The sequence below is a fragment of the Coturnix japonica genome, chromosome 2 (assembly GCF_054131305.1).
Source record: "Coturnix japonica strain WE chromosome 2, WE-NBRP24, whole genome shotgun sequence".
NCBI lineage: Eukaryota > Metazoa > Chordata > Aves > Galliformes > Phasianidae > Coturnix > Coturnix japonica.
The window spans coordinates 117,648,742-117,660,253 of record NC_140664.1 but is presented as its reverse complement, the minus strand read 5'-3'; the positions used below and the strand labels follow the sequence as shown (position 1 = coordinate 117,660,253).

The 11,512-nt window shown below is 43.3% G+C and overlaps 1 protein-coding gene across 13 annotated transcripts in view; it reads left to right on the top strand.

Moving 5' to 3' along the window:
• Positions 1 to 424: 424 nt before the first annotated feature.
• DYNC1I1 (dynein cytoplasmic 1 intermediate chain 1) overlaps positions 425 to 11,512 on the top strand; it is a 174,284-nt gene continuing 163,196 nt past the window's right edge. For 11 of the 13 annotated variants that reach the window (XM_015853646.3, XM_015853644.3, XM_015853645.3 and 8 more), the window contains exon 1: positions 1,094 to 1,250. The gene's annotated coding sequence lies outside the window, so the exon portion shown is untranslated. Of the gene's footprint in view, positions 540 to 1,093; positions 1,251 to 11,512 lie in introns of those variants that run through there. The other 2 variants (XM_015853636.3, XM_015853639.3) reach the window with 2 other exon arrangements.

The window sequence follows — 11,512 nt, the reverse complement described above, 5'->3', positions numbered from 1 at the left end:
GGTCATCAGTGCAAGTGCAAGTCTTACATCTGTGTTATGGCAACCTGCACAATCAGTGCAGGGAATGTTAGGATAGAGTACAGCCCTGGTCCTGCTGAGAAGGACTTTGGGGTAGTGATGGATGGCAGCTGGGTATGAGCCAGCAGTGTGCCCTCATAGCCAGAAAGGTAACTGTATCTTGGTCTGCAGACTCTTTAGCAGGGTCTGTGCTGGTAGGACAAGGGGAAATAGGGGATATACAGATTGGATATAGGTAAGACGTTTTAGTAAGGGTGATGAGGCACTGGCACAGGTTGCCCAGAGAGGTGGTGGATGCCCTGTCTGTGAAGATATTCAAGATTAGGCTGTATGGGACTTTGAGCAACCTGATGGAGCTGTAGGTGTCTCTGTTTGTTGCAGGGGAGCTGGGCTAGATTGCCTTTATGAGCACCTTCCAACTCCAAGGCTTCTAAGATTCCGTTGGCCTGGTCATAATGAAGTTGGTAGCCAGGCTACCGTGGAGCTGATGCCAAGGGCCAAGGTGGTACAGGAGGTGCTGGGTAAGCTGTCCTGAGGCTATACCTAGACTGCTTTAAGAGTGATGGCTAAGCTGTGGTAGAGATGCTGGCTAGGCTGGTGTGAGGGAGATACGAATGGAGCAATGGGGGTGACAGCCGGGCTGCACTGGAGGAGATGGTGAAACCATTGCACGGAGCCACGGAGCTGGTGGCTGGGCTGCATTCGTGGTGTAGGGAACCTGCTTTCGCAGGGGGGTTGGACTCGATGATCTCTAGAGGTCCCTTCCAACCCCTACAATTCTGTGATTCTGTGCCGTGGGCCGAAGGCTTCACTAGTGTGGGGCATCACAGCGAGGGGACCTCAGAGCCGCTAAGGGGGCTTCTAGGGCGGGCAGCCCCCGAGCAGACCCTGGGCCCCCAGCCCACGGGGCAGCCCCCACCTCCACCTGCCCCACAGCCCCGCCCGGTCCTCCCTGCCGCCCGCGGGGCTGCCGAGCGGCGGCTGCGGGGGGTGTAGCTGCCGGGGGCGAGCGGGAGGAGGAAGAGGAGGAGGGGGCGGGAGGAGGAAGGCGGCAGCTCTCGGGAGGAGCCTGTCCAGCGTGAGACAGCACATTCAGCCGGCGGCGGCGGTCCTGCCGCAGGAACGGGCGGCACCGCACACCGCCGCGGAGACAGCGGCCATTTGGGCTGCGGGCTTCGGTGAGAGCTGCCCGGCAACGGGAGCTGCTCCGCATCACCCGGGCGCCGGCGGAGGTAAGGCACCGCGGGGCCCGGTGGGGGCCGCGTTGCGGCGGCGGTGCGCGGGGCTCCGCTGGCAGCCGGGGAACGCCTGGATGCCGCCTCCCCGCCGGGTACCGGGCCGACGGGCAGCCGCTGCGGGGCGCGCTCAGCACCGGCGGAGGATGGGCGAGGTGGGGCCGGGGCAGCACCAGCACCAGCACCCCGACCTGCCGCACCTGCTCGGGTACCGGCCCCGGCCCGCGGTGAGAGCGGCCGCCGGGTGCTTGCGCTGAGCCTCAGCGATTTGGAGGTTAACGGAGAGGGAGGAAAAACAAAGTTTTCCGTCTTTAATTTGTTTTTAGCGCAGCGTGAGCAACAGAGGGTTTGTTCAAGTCCACAGTGATAGTAGATGGAGAATGGGATCTTTCCCAGTTCCAGAGGTGATTGGCAGACAGGGCCAGAGGGTGGTGGGATCAGTGAGAGGCCTTTTTTTTCAGACGGTCAACTATACAGTGTCCAAAGGGTGTGATTATAGTTCCATCTCTTGGAATGCCCCGGGTCAGCAGGTAGCTGAAGGCCCCGTGGCATCTCCTAGACAAAGCCCCTCTCCCACCGACAGAGCAAAGTGAGTTTCTGCAGTGATGTTGATATTAGCCAAAAGTTAAAAAAAAAGAAATAATCAGCGATGAATACACAGAAAATAAAGCTTATAACCAGACTGAGCAATGCAACCTCCTAACACAGCAGGCATGAAATGCAAAGACCTGACGTGAAGTTGGCACGTGGCTCTGGCACTGCGCCTCTGAATTTATCCTGACACACTGGGTTTTGTTCCCTCCTCGCTTCTGTGTGAGGACGTTGAATTGCCTCTGAAATTACTCTAAATGTTATGGAGCACGGTGCTGTAAAATCAGTTTCCAAATGGAAATGCACAGCCTGGCACTATGCATCTGTCTCCTGGTAGATGGTGTTATCAGAGCCTCTGGGAGGAGTTTCACTGCTGTTGCTACTGATGTGCTTTGGTGAAGTGCCTTACTCGTTCTCACTGTGTCAATGGGATGAAGTTATGTGTTTTCCTTTCTGATTCAATTACGTTCCTTTTATTACTTTCTTTTCACTTATGAGGACTTCTCTAGCAGGAGTCTCATGCTTTCATACACCCTCACTATAATTTCCTTATAATTCTTAGCAAGAATGTCTTTCTTCAATGCACGTGTATTCATTCCGTGCCTTGGGGCTGCACCCAGGTCTTTGCCTCCGGGAGCACTCAGTGTCATTGCCATTAGCTGCTCTGTAATGTTTTCCTGGAAACATCAATTAGTAATCTATGAAAACATGGAATGTATTGCTCCTTCCACTCCTCCTTCCCTGTATACAGACTGCTGTATTGTGGCTTGCTGTCCCCTTCCTTGGTATTCAGAAGACTTCTGAAGACCTTGTGTGATAGCACAAGAAAGAGACTACTGCACTACTACAGTGTGCTGGGCAATGGGCGGAGAGGGAGAGAGATAAAGGAGCAAAACAGAAAACCATACTAGAGCATAGATGGAAAAGGCATGTTTTTTGGAGGTTCACCAACTTATACTGAAGGCTCAAGTAATTATACCCTATATAATATACTTCAGGACTGCTCAGGCTCATTAACTGATGCTCCATTAACTGCATCTCCAGAGCCTTATTGAGCATTGTCTGACTTATAGTAGAGATAGTAATTAGGAATCTTTCAGAGCCTCATGCCTGGTGCCAAAGCAAGCAGCTACTTGGAGGTGGTGGTGGGATCTTCACCCTAAGATCCTCCCTGTGTATCCCTGGGCTTTAACTTCCAGAGAAGTTTATGAGAAGTCCCCATTGAGGTACATGGGGTATTGGCCTCTGCAAAGGTATGGTCTCATGGTTTTTGCAGCCACAGTTATCCATTATTGCCTTAGTGCATAAATAAATAAATATCATCTGTTATTTTCATATTTTCACTAAAAAAACAACCCATAAAGACCATAGATTTACTTTGTGTATATAAAAGAGATATTTTCCAGGAAGGGTACTGGTAGAGTGTGCTAGCAAAGTGCACCTTATGCAGATGATAGTAAAGCTGAGCTAAGATAAGCCAATGTAGCTTATTTTATTGGAGCAACACAAGGGATACAGGTGAATATGTGCTTATGCGTCTGTAAGGGAGCTTGCTTTCCAGATGATGGATTGTGTGGTCTTCTGCATGGCTGACCTATATAGGCAGGAAGAAATGGTAATGGAGAAATGACACAGCTTAAGAGACAGAAAAGATTGAAAAATCTGGGGGGAAAAAAGTGTCTGCAAATCTGTAAAGGCAGCCTGAGGGAGACACCAGCTCTGTCTGAGTCTCATATAGACACAATATGTCCCTTTCAGTATTTGGTAATTATCCATCTAAAACCACGCTAGCTCTTTTTACTCAGACATGACATTGGAAGCTGTTGTTCGCTTGGCCATCTGTGAGCACTCAAAATAAGGCAGTACACTACATACATGAGCCTGCTCCTCCAACACTGTTCATTTTAGGTGCCATAAGCTTGCCAACTTTTCTGAGAAATGGCTACTTCCAGGCAGATGGCAGAAGTGTCAGGAAGCTGGAAGCAGACTCGTGTAGATCTTATGTTGTAGAGGCATCTCTCACCATGTTCAGCCCTTCTTGTTCTCTGCTTTGAGGCAGAAACATTGTGGTGAGTGTGTGGCAGTGCCTTGCAGCAGCAGAAGGCACAGAGCTGGAGGTGTTCAGAGGACAAAGGACTTGGGTCCTATCAGGAGCATCTCTGTGATTACCCTGGGGGTGGGTCTGGCCTCCATAGTGAAGCCAGGAATCAGCAGTGTATGTTGTTTGAAGGTTGTGGCCGTGCTGTTACTGAAGTCAGCAAGAGTGATTGCACTGACGTAATTGTCTTTGGAAGAGATCTCGTGTAACTGTTGCTTCTACCCATATGCAAATAGCTGCATTACCTGATGAATGAGCACTGCTCAGATGACTCTTGTGATTCTTGGCCGTTACTCTTAGAGCAAAAGGACATGTTAATCTGTTTTCATATTTAACTCACTGCCATGCTTGCAAATCAGGCTGATCTTGCCTGATCTGAAATGTGTGATATATTGTCTCGAGGTGCAAACATCCCTTACGGACCTGGTTCAGTCCTGTGCTGCACCTTCCCCAGGTTCTGTCTGACTGCCCCTGTTTGGCGCTAGAATAATTAATGAGTAATTCAGCAGAGGGAGAGGGCTCATTTACTGCCACCGAGCAGAAAACAATTACACAGGCAATCTCTGAAGGATATAGGTTTTCTTTCCATTGACATCTTCTCTTTACATTTCTTTGCCCTCTTGCTAATACTGATTCCCACCTCTCTGGTCTCCCCTTCTCTTTCGTCAGCTCTCCCTGGGAGAGACCTGGTTTTAGTTCCTCATCCTTTTTTTTTCCTTCCTTCTATGGTGTAGTACAAGTAATTCCAAATCCTACTTCTCAATTATCATTTTTCAATTCAGTCCAGCAGAAAGATATGGCGTGTTTTGTGCCCAAACAGTGGGGAGTTATAATACTAGAAAATAGCTCAATGTGATTAAATATACAAATAAATGTAGACGAGGATATACTCATTATATATGTATCTCTGTATCTGTTATAATGCACAACTGTAATATTTTCAGGCTGAATTTTACAGCAAAATCTATCTCCCAAACTAATGCTATGTTAGTAGTGAGAATGACTCACTGGAGGTCCTAGACCACCTGCTGGGAAAATATGGATCTCTCTTGCTTTAAACTGTTTGACCCTTCTGCTCTTTATCCATTAACACAGATCTTAGTTTTTAAAGTGCACAGAAAGTGGTATTAAATCCATACCATTCAAGGCATGTCCTTATTTCATGTTTTGCACATTATGCCACCACTGTTAGGATCAGGGTCCTTACCAGGTCACTTGGTAACTGGGGCAAAGATATATCAAACGACTGCTATTGTATATCTTGAGGAAATAAAAATATGTAGCAAAATAGACTCACAATTAAAAAAAAAACTGGGCTGCTATCTGGTGTGCCCCCTGTATTTGATACTGTCCATCCTGCTTTAAAGACTGTTCCATTGACTGAGCACTTAGCAGGGTTTTCTTCTCTGATTCTCACAGCGCAGACAAAGTTGGGGGATTATCTCAACTCATGTGACTCATAAAATGTGTTTGTCTTCTCTTGAAATAATACAAGAGAATCACCATTTTCATTAATCTTGTTATTCAAAGTTGTATGACATTGCAGCGTGGTAGGTTTTTTTTTTTTCTGTGAATTTGTTTCTCGTTACATTTTGAGCAGTTGCTGAACCAGAAAGTGTTTTGTATTATAATCCTAAAGGATTTCAGATCTCCATTTACCCTTTTCTGAGCTCCGAGTACCCATAAAGCTTTGTTACATGCACAGCAGTTTGTTACAGGCTATCAACTTCTGCCTGTCTTCATTGCCTGCGAAAACAAATTACTTCAGGAAAAATCTGTGAAAAGATATTTCATGTTCTATATGAGCATGGGTGCAAGCTCTGTGCTGCATTAAACAACGACTGGCTTAAAAATCTATAACCTTTTGGAATGAAGTAAGAAATCTGACCTAAATCATACCCCCTAGTGTGCAGTTGGCTATTCATGTACGTAATCTGCTGCACTTGGCACAGCCTGTGAATGCTGTATTCCTGCCTTTCAGTATCTCCATAGTAGTAATAATAATACAGGAAAAAAAATGATGCTGATGGGGTAGGAGGGTATTGTGCTGGAGACAAAAAAATACAGTGATGCCATTCTCTGTTTGTATCGAAAGAGCCTGTGGGAAAACTGTCCCATTATTTCCCACAATATTTTGCTTTTTCACAGAAAGTTGATTAATAGCAAAAAAAAACCCACCACAACCAAACCAGAAGCGGGCCTGGTTTGTTAGTCTGCATGGGCCTCCTCAAATATATTAACAGTACCCTGTGCAAATCCAGTCCGTTTTATCTGATAATTATAAAATACTGCTCTTTAGGTCTTTTCTCATACATCCAAAGTTCAAACTCAAAAGACAGCAGTAGATTATGTTCTCTGGAAGGGGCTAAGATTAAAAGAAATAGGTTTTTGCAGCTTTAATGTTAACGTTCCCCACACCTCCCACAGCAGCCCTTCATGTATGAGGCTGTTTGTTGCTTACTATCAGTCAGAGGACAGGGAAGTAAAAACTATCGGTCAGTCACTGCAAAATATGAATCTTTTCAAGCAAAGCTGTAATATAGTCTAAATACTAGGATTAGTCAATACAGGTATTGACTTTAAAGTCGTGACCATTTGTGTCTAAGTCCAGGCATGGCAACCAGGCTGAATGTGACTGCCCTGCACACCAGCACTAGTCCTGTGTTTTGAAAGCCACTAGTGAAACTTGATGTACTTTCTGAAAATATCTACAGCACTGAGCTACTTAATTCTTCCTTTGAAGATAACTGGTGGCAGCTGGTGCATGGGAGAGAAGAGTTCATTTGTAGTCAGCCTTGCCTTGGTAGGAAGCTTGGATTTAAGTGCAGGCATACAGCATCTTAAACATGGGATGTGCATCTTATGTTGCCAGAGCACCAGGTAAATCAAGACTGACTCCATTGTTACCCTGAAGCTGCTCCATATAAATTTTCTTTGGACCTAACAACACCTGTGGGGAAAAAAGAGAAGTGACTGTTTGCTTCCTTGCGTCAAGCACCCAGCAAGAAAAGTCTTGGCCTTCATGTACTAGATACAGTGTTGTACTTTAAACTAAACAGTCATTAGGTATAATATAAACTAATCCTGAAACAAAGACTAGAACCTAGGGGCCTCAGTTAGGGGCTAATATTCACTCCCTTGTATCTGCTTCTTCTGCTGCAAATAAACTACTAGAAATTATCTTTCGTGGCTGCGAAAGCACTCTCCATACCTCTAGTCTTTCTCATCTGTTGGCATACAGCTGCTCTAGAGAGGTGGCTTTTGGTCTTCTTAAGGAAAACAAACAAATAAGCAACAAAAGATGAATTCTCCTGAAAATAAACATGTTTCCTGCTTTTGGGTGGATTGCTTCAATCTCTGGGAAGATACATTAAAGAGGTTGGCAGACTCTTTCTTGTCAATGTTTCCTATGACAGAGGGGTGATCTTTCTCACCTTTGTGAAAGAAGCAGCTTCTGTCTTCTATTGGGAGGGGTTTGTGTACTGTGCACACTGGGTGTAGGCAGCTGTCCTATGGCAGGGCTGAGTAATGAGGCATGGAATGTCCAACCAGCTTCGTCTGCCACGGTAACTTGCTCATCAAGATCACTTCTCAGTCCAGGCCATCTGTAAGAAGCTGGGGTGAAGAAGGGATCTTTATAGGATCAGATGCCCTAAGATGGCCTTGATGAGCATTGTAGTAACAAGCCCTTGAGAGGCTTTAGACCCCTGGCCTTAATTTGCCTTAGTTCTTCCTAGGTAAAACTGGAATCACTCATCCTTCCTCCGCTACACTCATTGAATTAAAACTTCCTCGGGACTGGAAGAGTCTCTTCCTATTTGTCTCTGTGACACTGAGTGTAGCACACCCTTCAGCTTGGCTGAATCTTTTAAGCACTCTGATCATAGTGAATATCACAAAATAATATTTCTCTGGTTTAATATCACAGTGTATATTCTCTGGGTCAAATGTATTAAAATTCATTGACTGTTTTCCGATCTGGACCTTTAATCTCAAAATTTTCTTATTGTCAGTGACCTCAAAGAGAGCCTAAGCCTTCCCAGTGCTGGTCTTGGTTCTCTTTCCCCTCTCACCTACTAATTCATGGCAGTTCTTATATGTCTTTTGAAGTGAGCTGTTATATATCTGCACTTATATTCTCTTTTTATCTTAGTCTATTGTTGTCCCACATATCAACAAGGATGACTGGCTAAGACTTTGCTTCCTCAGAAATGATGAGAAATCATATGAAATAGACCACATATTTCTTACAGTCAGAGCTATTCCCTAAATCTAAATCTTTCTAAAGATTTTGGTGTATTGCTTTCAGAAATTAAATTGGTACATAGTATTTTTAGCCTAATTATATACTCACAAACATCACTTGCAAAGCAAAGTGTTTTAAGAAAGCTGATACCTGGGTAAGTCTTCCAGAAAACCTGCATGTCAGCAGCATCCCTTCATCTTTGATATCTATCTGGACATTGTCATAACGGGGTCCAGGAGCAGAGAGTAGAGTGTATATTTTTCATGTCTGGGTAAATGGCTTTAAGTATCAGGTTGCTGAACATAAACCACTGGGATTATTTCAAGAGGAAGGTAGAAATGTCAGAAAGGTCACTTTTATTTCCATTTCTTGTTTCTGTTTTACTTCCATTGCCCAATAAGGAATGGAAGTATGTGTTTTAATATCTGAAATGTTTGCTGGAAGGAGAATATGAATCATCGTTCCACTCCATGAGAGACTAACAGGCGTTTTGAAGTGCAGCTCTACATTAGGTGTTGCTTATGCTCCTGGGAGGCACTTTGGTGCTGTTATGATGAAGATCTGTGTAGAATCAAATATTCTATAGAGGTTGTGACGGAGTGGAGATGTATTAGCAGCCAATATCATTGAAATATGAGTGTTATACAAAAGGACGCATACAAAATTAATTGAAATTGCTAACGTGAAATATGGGGCTCTTTTTCTTTTAAATCTAGACAAGTGATCTTCAGCTTGTGGATGAGATTTTGTCATTGATCTCATACATCTTTAAAATCATACTAATTTATTGATTGCATTTGGTTTTCTTTGTATATCAAGAAATTTCTTGAAATATCTTGCCAAGTCATCTGGTTTCTTTCTGAAGTTAGCTAGGGAATTTCCAAAAGATAGCATAGAATAGTTAACACACAACCAAACAATAAAAGATAACAGAAGCTGATAGAGGGGGAAATGACCAAGAATTCCCCAAAATCTTGTATTCCACAATATCAAAATGTTGTCAGGCATACAGCTGATGATATTATTAAAAAACTTCCCTCTTTGTAACTAGGGCTGTATTGCTGAGTTGGATCCTGGGAGGTGTAAGTCAGTACATGTTGGATTATTGAGGATCATTTCCCAGCACACCCAAAATTGCTGTAACTGTGCTCTTAATGTTTATTGATGGAAGATATAAGGTTTTTAAAGACTTGTTTTGCAGTCTAGTTTTCTTTGATGTGGTTCATCCCGAGAGTTCTGTGGTACTCAGTGTAGAGAGAGGATATTTGATTGGAGTTATGAAGCAACTTTGTTACCTCTTAGTACGTGTGATTCTTTACAATCCTAGCTGGAAAGCTGTGTGTTTCCTACACTCCAGCAGGTTGTTGTCAGCAACTTCTTCTCTTCAACCTTGATGACTCTTCCATGGAACTGTGCTTGTTGGAATTGAAAATGTCATGGTAAATTTAAGAGGATGAGGAGGCATGAGAGGTGATGGACAGGTAATATTTCATTGCCACTAGGGCCTGTGCATGAAGAATAGGCAATAGAAGAGCTTTGCTTATCTGCTGCTGTGTAGGGACCCCGTAATTCTGCTGTGACTGAGTTATTTTTGTAGAAGGGCCATTGTGAAAGAGTAAGAATGAGAAGATTAAATGGTAATAGATTATAAGGGAAGTGTAATTAAGCAGCTGTGGGCACGTATCTTATACCCTGCCAGCCTCAAAATAAATGGGCTGGAGATACACTGACCTGTTGCATAGCAACCACAAGGAAGCACAGCACCAAAGCTCTGGATGCTGTGATTGCAAACCTTCACAGAACAAAGTATGAGACCTTTGCCCACCTGCTAGAAACCTGTGGAAATGGTGAAGGATAAAAATGGAATGTTCCCTGAAATCTAACACTTAACAACCACTTTTATTTATGGATAAATACACAGATGTAGTGCTAAAAGCCTGTAGTGTTTTTCCTCAAGATTATGTAGAAAAAGAATCTCCCATTTTACTTAGAGTTTCTCTACATTCATCATATTGGAGACTTCTAAAATGCTGCAAGTGCCGAGATTTTGCATCTGCAAGTGTTTGCCCATTGTTGTGATCTTGTAAACACTGACAATTCTATCTAACAAGAATATTTGGGCTATGTGACTGATGTCGAGTACAGACTGTAAAGCATGGTGGATTGGGTGCTCTTGTATTTACTTAAAAACTGCTGTCAGGAAAATATTTCTAGCCCCTCTTGCCCGTTTGAAGCATGTTTCAAACATATTTTCAAATGAATATCATTGATTAGAATGCATTTATGCTAAAGTAGCAGCTCCCTCTAGTTTCTTACAGACCAAAGAAGTTGATCTGCTTTGTACAATTTCATATTTGAATACATGTTTTCCACTTGTAAAAGTCACATGTAGATCCCATGGGAATGTTTTCTACTGTAAAAATGTATAATACTCATAACTGTAGGAAATGTGTTTGTTTCTACAGTAGAGAGATGAATGTGGTCCATGCAGGATAGAAATGAGTAATTTCTTCCAGCAGAAAACTCATTTTCTAATAGTTTCAATAGCAACAGTACTCCTACTCTGCAAAGCTGTTCTTTGTAACCAAAAATAACAGAGTAATACATCTTATTGTGCAACATTTTTATTTATTTATTTATTTTTATCATTTGATAGATATTTTGTAGTTTTGGACTCAAGACTACCTGGCTTTTTATTAAGGCATTTAAATGTGACGCATCTACAGGTATTATGTCTTGCTTATTTATTTCAGAAAAGTGTGTTAACCAATCAGTTATGGTTAGCTGTATGTGCTGACTAATGCCATATGTAACAGTGTTTGATGAGCATCTTTGATATTCAGAATGGAGATAATCACAAAAAGAAAAGATTTCAAGGCTTTTGAAATGGTGAATATAGTTCTGCAGTGCAGCCTGCTGAATGGACAGTGTATAAAAATCCCCTAGTGCCAAAAAGCAATAAATTCTGTAGGCTTTTTTATCTCCTACTAGCTTGGGAAACTGAAGTTTCTTTTCGTCTGAGCTTGGCAGTGGCACACAGATGAGATGCTCTAGGACAAAGTACAGGCTCCAAGAGGAGGGAGATGTAATACTTGTTTTCTTTTTCTGCTGATAACATTTTTCACTGTCATCATCCTTGACTTCGTTTTCATTCTATCCACTGTGTACTCTGTGCTTATTTGTTCTTCTATTTGGTCCAAACTATGGACTGAGTAGAGCTGACAAGTCTGTGAGTTTATTCCTCTGTAGCTTTGCTACAGCAAGGATTTACTCTTGCAAGAATCCATGTGTTAGCTCTGCAGTTATAGTAAACCTCTTCAGATC